Below are 7,429 nucleotides of genomic sequence, written 5' to 3'. Positions count from 1 at the left end.
AAAGATCGACATGTTAATGCCAGATACAACCACTAGACTTATAGAATCCACAGGATGCGGTTAAGCCATGTCACAAACCCAAGCGTTGTGTTGCACATCACAAGGAGACCAAGGGCACACACCTTGCAACAATCCCCCCCAGCGCAAGCGAGGGGTTTGAACCTGTGGCCAAGCTCTGATACCACTTGTTACAAGTGCGGCTGCCATTGCACCAAAAGATCGACCTGTTAATGCCAGATACAACCACTAGAGTTATAGAATCCACAATAGGCGGTTAAGCCATGTCACAAACCCAAGCGTTGCGCTGCACAACACAAGGAGACCAAGGGCACACACCTTGCAACAATCACATCTTACCGCATCACGTTTATAGAGTATGAAATTAGAAAGGTAGAATCTAGGATAAGGATACTATGTATGGGTCACGTCTCATCCCTTAGATATAAGTATATCGAAAGATGTAAATGACAAGGTATGTAAGTAGAAGAAGATAGATATGAATGTATATGAATAGCAATGATATGAATGTATAGAAGAGTATAGAGGAAAATATAAGATATATATAAGGATGATATAAGGATATATATGATATACCAAAATATTATGAATAAAACAAAATTTTTGGAGTTCTACATATGATGTGTTATGTGATGCCTTTATATTTTATTAAGTAGATTAATCTCCTATCCGGATCTAATCCATATTCCCTTGATATGATTGAATCTACAGTATAGGCTACAACACTCAAAAAGTCCTTAGGGTTCAAAACTTTGGCTCGTGTCCCCCATATATCTTGCTAATAAATCTTTTATGCACTTTCTACGTTCCCTAGTTAGAGATGAAGTGTGAAATTGTGAATGAAGTTACATTTGGAGATATTAACCTAGCATTACATTTTAAGATTCATTATAACTTACTAATTTAGAGATTTGCGGACTAGCAAATCAACAAGCCAATATAAGAGATATTTAGTGACATTTTTTTTATATGCTTATGCAAAGGGTGTGGCTAAGTCGTGTGACCTAGAAAGATAAAGAGGTCATTGATTGGCCATAGAGGACCATCTAGAATTTCCTCACATAGGGTGTGGCTAAGTTACATAGAATGTATTCTATGTAACTTTTGTTACTATTTATGTGCTACTTTTTATGTTGTCTCTTATGCCATTTGTTGTTGAACTCCATGCTTGGTGGAGTTTAGTTTATTGTGTGTTTTATCTCAAGCTTTCTTTTCTCTTTGTTGTTGCATTGTAAAAAGGTTAGGGTCCTTTCAAAACCCCACCTGTACCCATAATAACAGAATACATATATTCAAGATGTAATATTCTTATTCATGTTTCTATATAATGAAAAAACATTGAGAAATTATATTTTAGCCTAAAGATATGTATTCTCAAATCCTTATAGAAAAAGGTGATTGCATTGGGATAAAATTACCATTTTTTTTTCATATAACGTCTTTATAAAAAGACGTACAAAATGATTTTATCCTCATCTTGGAGAATAATTTATTATTTTTATTAGATCTTTTGTCCATGAAATTATTGGTTCAAGGGTGTTTTTAATAGGTAATTAATTCGGCCATAGTTTCAGCAAATCATCATTTAGTTTTGGCTGGAATAAAAATTAGCATAATATTTTAGCTACAAACTTCCAATTTTTTACTTTAAATACTAGCAAAATAGTTTATTTTTCTCTTCCATAGGATTGGATTTTATTATGTCGTTGTTCTCATTACTCTTAATGAAAGAGAAAGTATGATAGACAAGGGCCTTGTTGCATATGTTTAGCTTTTATGCATGCAATCAACAAAGAATGTCTATATCTGTCGAAAAATGTTTTTGTAACGTATCTTATCAACAACTATCCATTGGTGGAGCAAATATGGATACACATTTTATAGACCATTGTTCTTGGATGAGCCAATCACTTGAGGGCACAAGACATGGATAATAGAAGAAGAGAACATTAAAAAAGGTCACACCAAAATATACCATTAGAAAGCACACAATTGGTTTGGTATCTAAACAAATAATGACTTTGCTACTGACTTTGATGAAAGTGCTAAGTATTATTGGTTAGGAAAGTTGTCTATATGTTTGATTGTATGCTAGATGGGTTTGGGTAAAAAATGTAATGTCCCCTTCTAAGTTTTCTCTAAATGAAACCCCTACATTCACAATTACATTGGATCGGGGTAAGAGAAAGACTTACAAATAATTATTTCTTCTTCATGCTTTAAGTATAAACCCTATAAACACCATATGAAAATCACACACACACATAATGCTATTGTTAGAAGTACTAAACAGATCTCTTACAATCTATTTACTATCAAGCATAGTGTAAGCCTAGAGGTGGGACATGATAGGATTGACTATGTTAACCTACACTAAGCCCAAGAGTGAGACTTTGACCCTCTTGGCCTTGGTATACTACTTAGTAGGTACTTAGCTTGCTTCCCTATCCATGTCTCATCTCTTGCAATGAATGGCTCGTCATAGTAGGAAAGGCATGGAGATTGTAGTGGGGTCGTCAGTTTGTCCAATCTAAGCCCAAGAGGGGGACCTTGACTCTCTTGGCCTTGGTGGCAAAACTTTGGCATCCACACAAGGCGTGTTCCTTAGATGGCAACTTATATCCATCACATTTCCCTATCATCTAAAATGTACTAAAGATAATTAGTCCATCTATCATTGATATTTTTTATTTTTTTTAAGCAAGCACTTTTGACTGGAGCTATGAGCGAGTGACATCACAAGGAGGACCTCATCTTTGAATCAAGGGCCAAGGCATCCTCTTTGAAGCATCCTACACAGCCTGAGAGCATAGCTGTCAATTTCCTAGCCAACGAATAGAGAGCAATCGACCAACGAGCATCAAGGGAACCAAGAGCACGCTCCAAATTTATCAATCACTCCTCGATGTGCACCAACAGCGAACTACCTCTCCGACCAAAGCAAACCTTTGTCTACCAAGTCAGCAGACCAGTGCAGCGATGGACGATGTGGAAGGGCGGAGAGGGGCCAAGCCCCGTGCATCAAACTCATGACCTCCATTGAGGGAGGCTTGCAGTTGTACCGCTGCGCTATGAGGTGAACCCCTCCATCTATCATTGATATACATATATATTGTGATTATATTTTTTGTTGATATTCTATTGATCGATATGAAATTAATAATACAGAGTTTCATTACTTTGCTGATATTCTATTAATTGATATAGGATTAATAATACGAAGGTTCATTACTTTATTATTAATATTTTAGTGGATTACAACTAATCTCTAGTTATATTCTTATAGCCTAGATTAGATGTTCATTGTGTTCAAAAATATGATCAGATCCATACATTATAATGCTGAACCTATATTATTTTAACAATATCTTTGTGATCATGATTAAAGTTAATTTTAGATTTTGTTGGGTACACTATAGAACATTACTGATCAATAGCACATTGGTTCATACTTATTCTCTTCCTCTATGGATATACACAAAGAGATACCTTCAACCTGCAATTCAAATGACTTCCCCTCTTGCATGCCTCCTCTCCTATTCGTGTTGTCTCCCTTATGTCACATGTTCCCTTCCCCCTTTCCTATCCTCCCTCTCGATGCTTTATAGGAGTAAGAGAAGAATCACCACTATTCAAAGGGGCCTAATCTTTTCAAGGAGTCACTGCCTTTAGGATTATGTGGGACCCTTAGGAGATAAGTGACCTGTGGTTTTTTTTTACATTATTAATTTATTTCATCAAAACATTTCATAAATATCATTATTTATTAAATATTAATTAATTAACAATAATATTAAACAAACATTCATTAATAAATATTAATTAATTTAATAATAATAAAACATTAATTTATTTACAGTAATTGCTACATTTATTTCATTTGCACACAATGAATATTCAAACTAAATATTAAATTAATAAACAAACAATTAACAATATTTTAATTGCTATATTTAGGTTATATTCCTTGATTAGTAAAAAATATGATGATCAAGGATGGGGCGTGACAAAAAAATGACAATCCTTCATGTTACATATAATTTTCTCGTTGATAACACTTTGTCAATATTAGGGCATTTTGGATTGTCTATCTTTCATCATTGATTTTCTTTGTTTTACTACAAAAATTCCATTTGTTTTCATGTACATTGAATGCATCAAATTCCACATCTTAAGCTTGCATTATAAAAGACGTCATTCTATTAAAGTAGCATACTATTATGCTTTTCTATGTGTTATATATTTAGTGCCTGTTGTTAAATAGTTTGGTTGGTTGTCTATTGTGTGAAATTTCACTTGCAAGCATTTCCACAAGTATGCCTAGATAGGCTAGAGGGGCATTTATTTATGTGATCTCATTTTTTTTCATTTGCAGATCATCTCTTTTTAGAGATTAATTTGGCAATTTCTTACCTAAGATGTTAATTCTACATACAATCCATATAAAATGTCATGTATCGATCTTACTATTAACCTTATTTTTGAAGATTCTATCTACGATTCATCTTGTATAGTCTTTATTTTTTATTTTTTTTAAATCATAATAATTATTTTTATTATTAAAATAGAAATCCTGATTGTTCATAGTTGTGCCTCTATTGCAAGAATTTATATAACTATTATTTTGTGCTTACTCATCCTATATAGTCCCTATCCTGACGGAATTCACAAGAAGATGAATCACACTACACTATATTGGTACTAATTATTATTCAGCATTTATATTTATATAATGTTTTTCATCCTTAGAGTCATTAAGGCGGCAAACATATGCGAAACCCACGTAATAAAGATTTGAAAATTTCCATTTGTGTAAAAATCGTTTAAACTATTCTTCAAATAATTAAAAAAAGAAACTGTGTTATGAAGCTCAAAATAGTTATATCACATCAGCAATAGACTTCTTTAAGCTAATTAACAATGTAAAATCATTGATTCAAGAGGTAAATTTAATATTTAAATTTTTTAGTGAAGATCAGTAGTCTCTAAATAGGGTCAATTCATCTCATACTTTATCTATATCATCAGCATTTGGAGTTGTGATATCTTTTCTATGTCACTAGAGTCCTCAGCTCATTTATTACGGTAAATAGCTTTATAAGAGTGATATTTTTCATTTTTCATTTGTAGCCCGCAAATTTTATCAAGAATAAAGTAGCTCACACAATAGGCTAAGCAGAAATTGATTGTCATAAGCCTGCCAAGATCCTTGTATTCATTGCAAGAAACAACTATGCAATTGTGTGGGCTCAAAGTACATTAAATTCCAAGTTTAGGTGAAAATTCTGCTTTTACTTTGTTTGCTTATGACCCACATTAATGTAAATTGTAAGTGCTTGTAGAAAATCCAGAGTCCATGGAAAGTGCAGTACATGAATGATTTGCTTACAAAGCCCTTCTTATAGTGTGAGCACTTGACCTTCCTTTTCTGCAGATTACTAGATGTCGTTATGCTTAGCTTTTGTGTGCACTATCCGTATTACACAGTAATGCTTGGGATTTTATCCAGCAATAGCCATATGTCACTCTTAAATAAGGCCTTTTCTTCCCAGGAGGTGAAATATTTGATGTTTGGACTGAAATTCCAATTTAGATTTGCATTAAATTACAAGTTTTAACCTTTCCATACATATAGCATGGCAGATTTTGGAGAGGGATTCCTCTTTTTAAGTTTATGTTATTTAAATTGATACTACTGATTCTATTATACTGTTGATCAGTACCCTTACAGCTCTGGCAATTTATTTTCCTTGTTTGCAAGTGTGCTCCTAATATGCTGATCCAAACAGTGAGCCTCCTTTGATACCCACACTCTTCGAAATTCTTATTTTGCTGCATTTTATTCATGTGAATCTTCTCTCTGAACTCTATTAATATAAACAAGACTCCAGATTATGCAATGCTTAAGTGCCAAATGTATATTTTGTTTCTAACTATCATTGTTGAGTCTTCATTTTTAAATAGCCAAACTTCATTTCGTTAAAAACAAGGCAAATAAATGAACATATATTCTATTTCAATTCTAGCTATCACGACTTTCCTATTATACATGTGGTAAGAATATTCCTTCAAATTGAAGGTGACTAAGTACAGTACCACCGACATTGCCTATAAACTAACCAGAAGATGCACAAGAATTGAACTTGATAAATATTGATCTGGCTCGCTTATTTTTGGAAAATATAGAAACTGCTTTGTAAAGGGTATAGTTCTTCAGTCTAACTTATCATAATAACAGATACAAAGGAATAATCATACGGTGTAACGAACCTGACAAATTCATAAAGGCTATCATGTATATGCTATTAACAATTGTACTAAATTGTTAATTTTCTCATGGCTCAGCACTCTTGTACACTATTTTATTCTTCTATTTCCTTAAGTTTTTAATAAAGATGCATATCATATGCCAGAACTAGTACTTCCTCCATTTCATAGATGGAATTCAACACAGATGCGCTTACATGATTAAAGCAGAATACTCATTGGAAAAAATTATTGAGGAGGAAGCACGTGCGGATAAATTTGATGTCAAGAAAAAAACTTTATTGTCTAGTTCAACAGTAATTGTTGAAGTAGTCTAAGAAAAATATTTGTAAAGCAAAACATAAAATGAATGCAACTTGAATACAACTATCAGATATGGACTGTAATGTCCCCTTTTTAGCACACATGGATTTTTGGATGATTAGCCTATCATTTCTGACCCTCATAGGTTAATGAGGATGGTTAAAGGGTCTCCTGAGGTTTGTATCATCTCCAGTGTTCAGTATGCTTAGGTTTGGTCTTCATTCGGCATTATTTGGAATTCATTTGCTATACATTTTCCATACTTACTATTTATAGTAAACCAGAAGCTCATAGAGAGGGGGCCTTTCTATTTTTAAAAAGTGCATTTGGTCATATAGGGAATAGCAGGATGAACTTCCGTTTTAGACCACAAATCAAAATGTTAAGTATTTTGGGAGTTATGAAGATTTTAGTGGCCAAATTAATATTAAATCATTAAATGGCTTATTATAAAGTTATAATTTAACTTTATAATTTCACTTAAGTTGAGGGTCAAGTCATCATTGGAAGGGGACAGATTATTTAATTAATTCATGGAAGCCTAAACCAAAGTATTTATTAAAGTGTTAGAGATAATGAAATATATATTTCATTATTTATTGGAGAAATTTGAACTTTGTTGGGAAATAAATACCTTTGCATTAAGAAGTTCACGCTTTAGAGTTTGTGGAGAAACAAGGGTTTCCTGCAGATTTTCAGAGATTTGGACATTGGAGGACGTTCATTCTTCATTGTCAGAGCTACCCGAGGTTGTGAAATACCAGCTGAGGATAGCTTGCAGGGTTGGCTTCATCCAGAATTCATCAGTGAGCAGATTGGAGACATATTCGCAGAGTTTCTT

This window comes from Cryptomeria japonica, chromosome 6, assembly GCF_030272615.1.
Source record: "Cryptomeria japonica chromosome 6, Sugi_1.0, whole genome shotgun sequence".
Classification (NCBI taxonomy): Eukaryota; Viridiplantae; Streptophyta; class Pinopsida; order Cupressales; family Cupressaceae; genus Cryptomeria; species Cryptomeria japonica.
The sequence above is the reverse complement of the archived record's forward strand: the minus strand, read 5'-3'. Positions refer to the sequence as shown.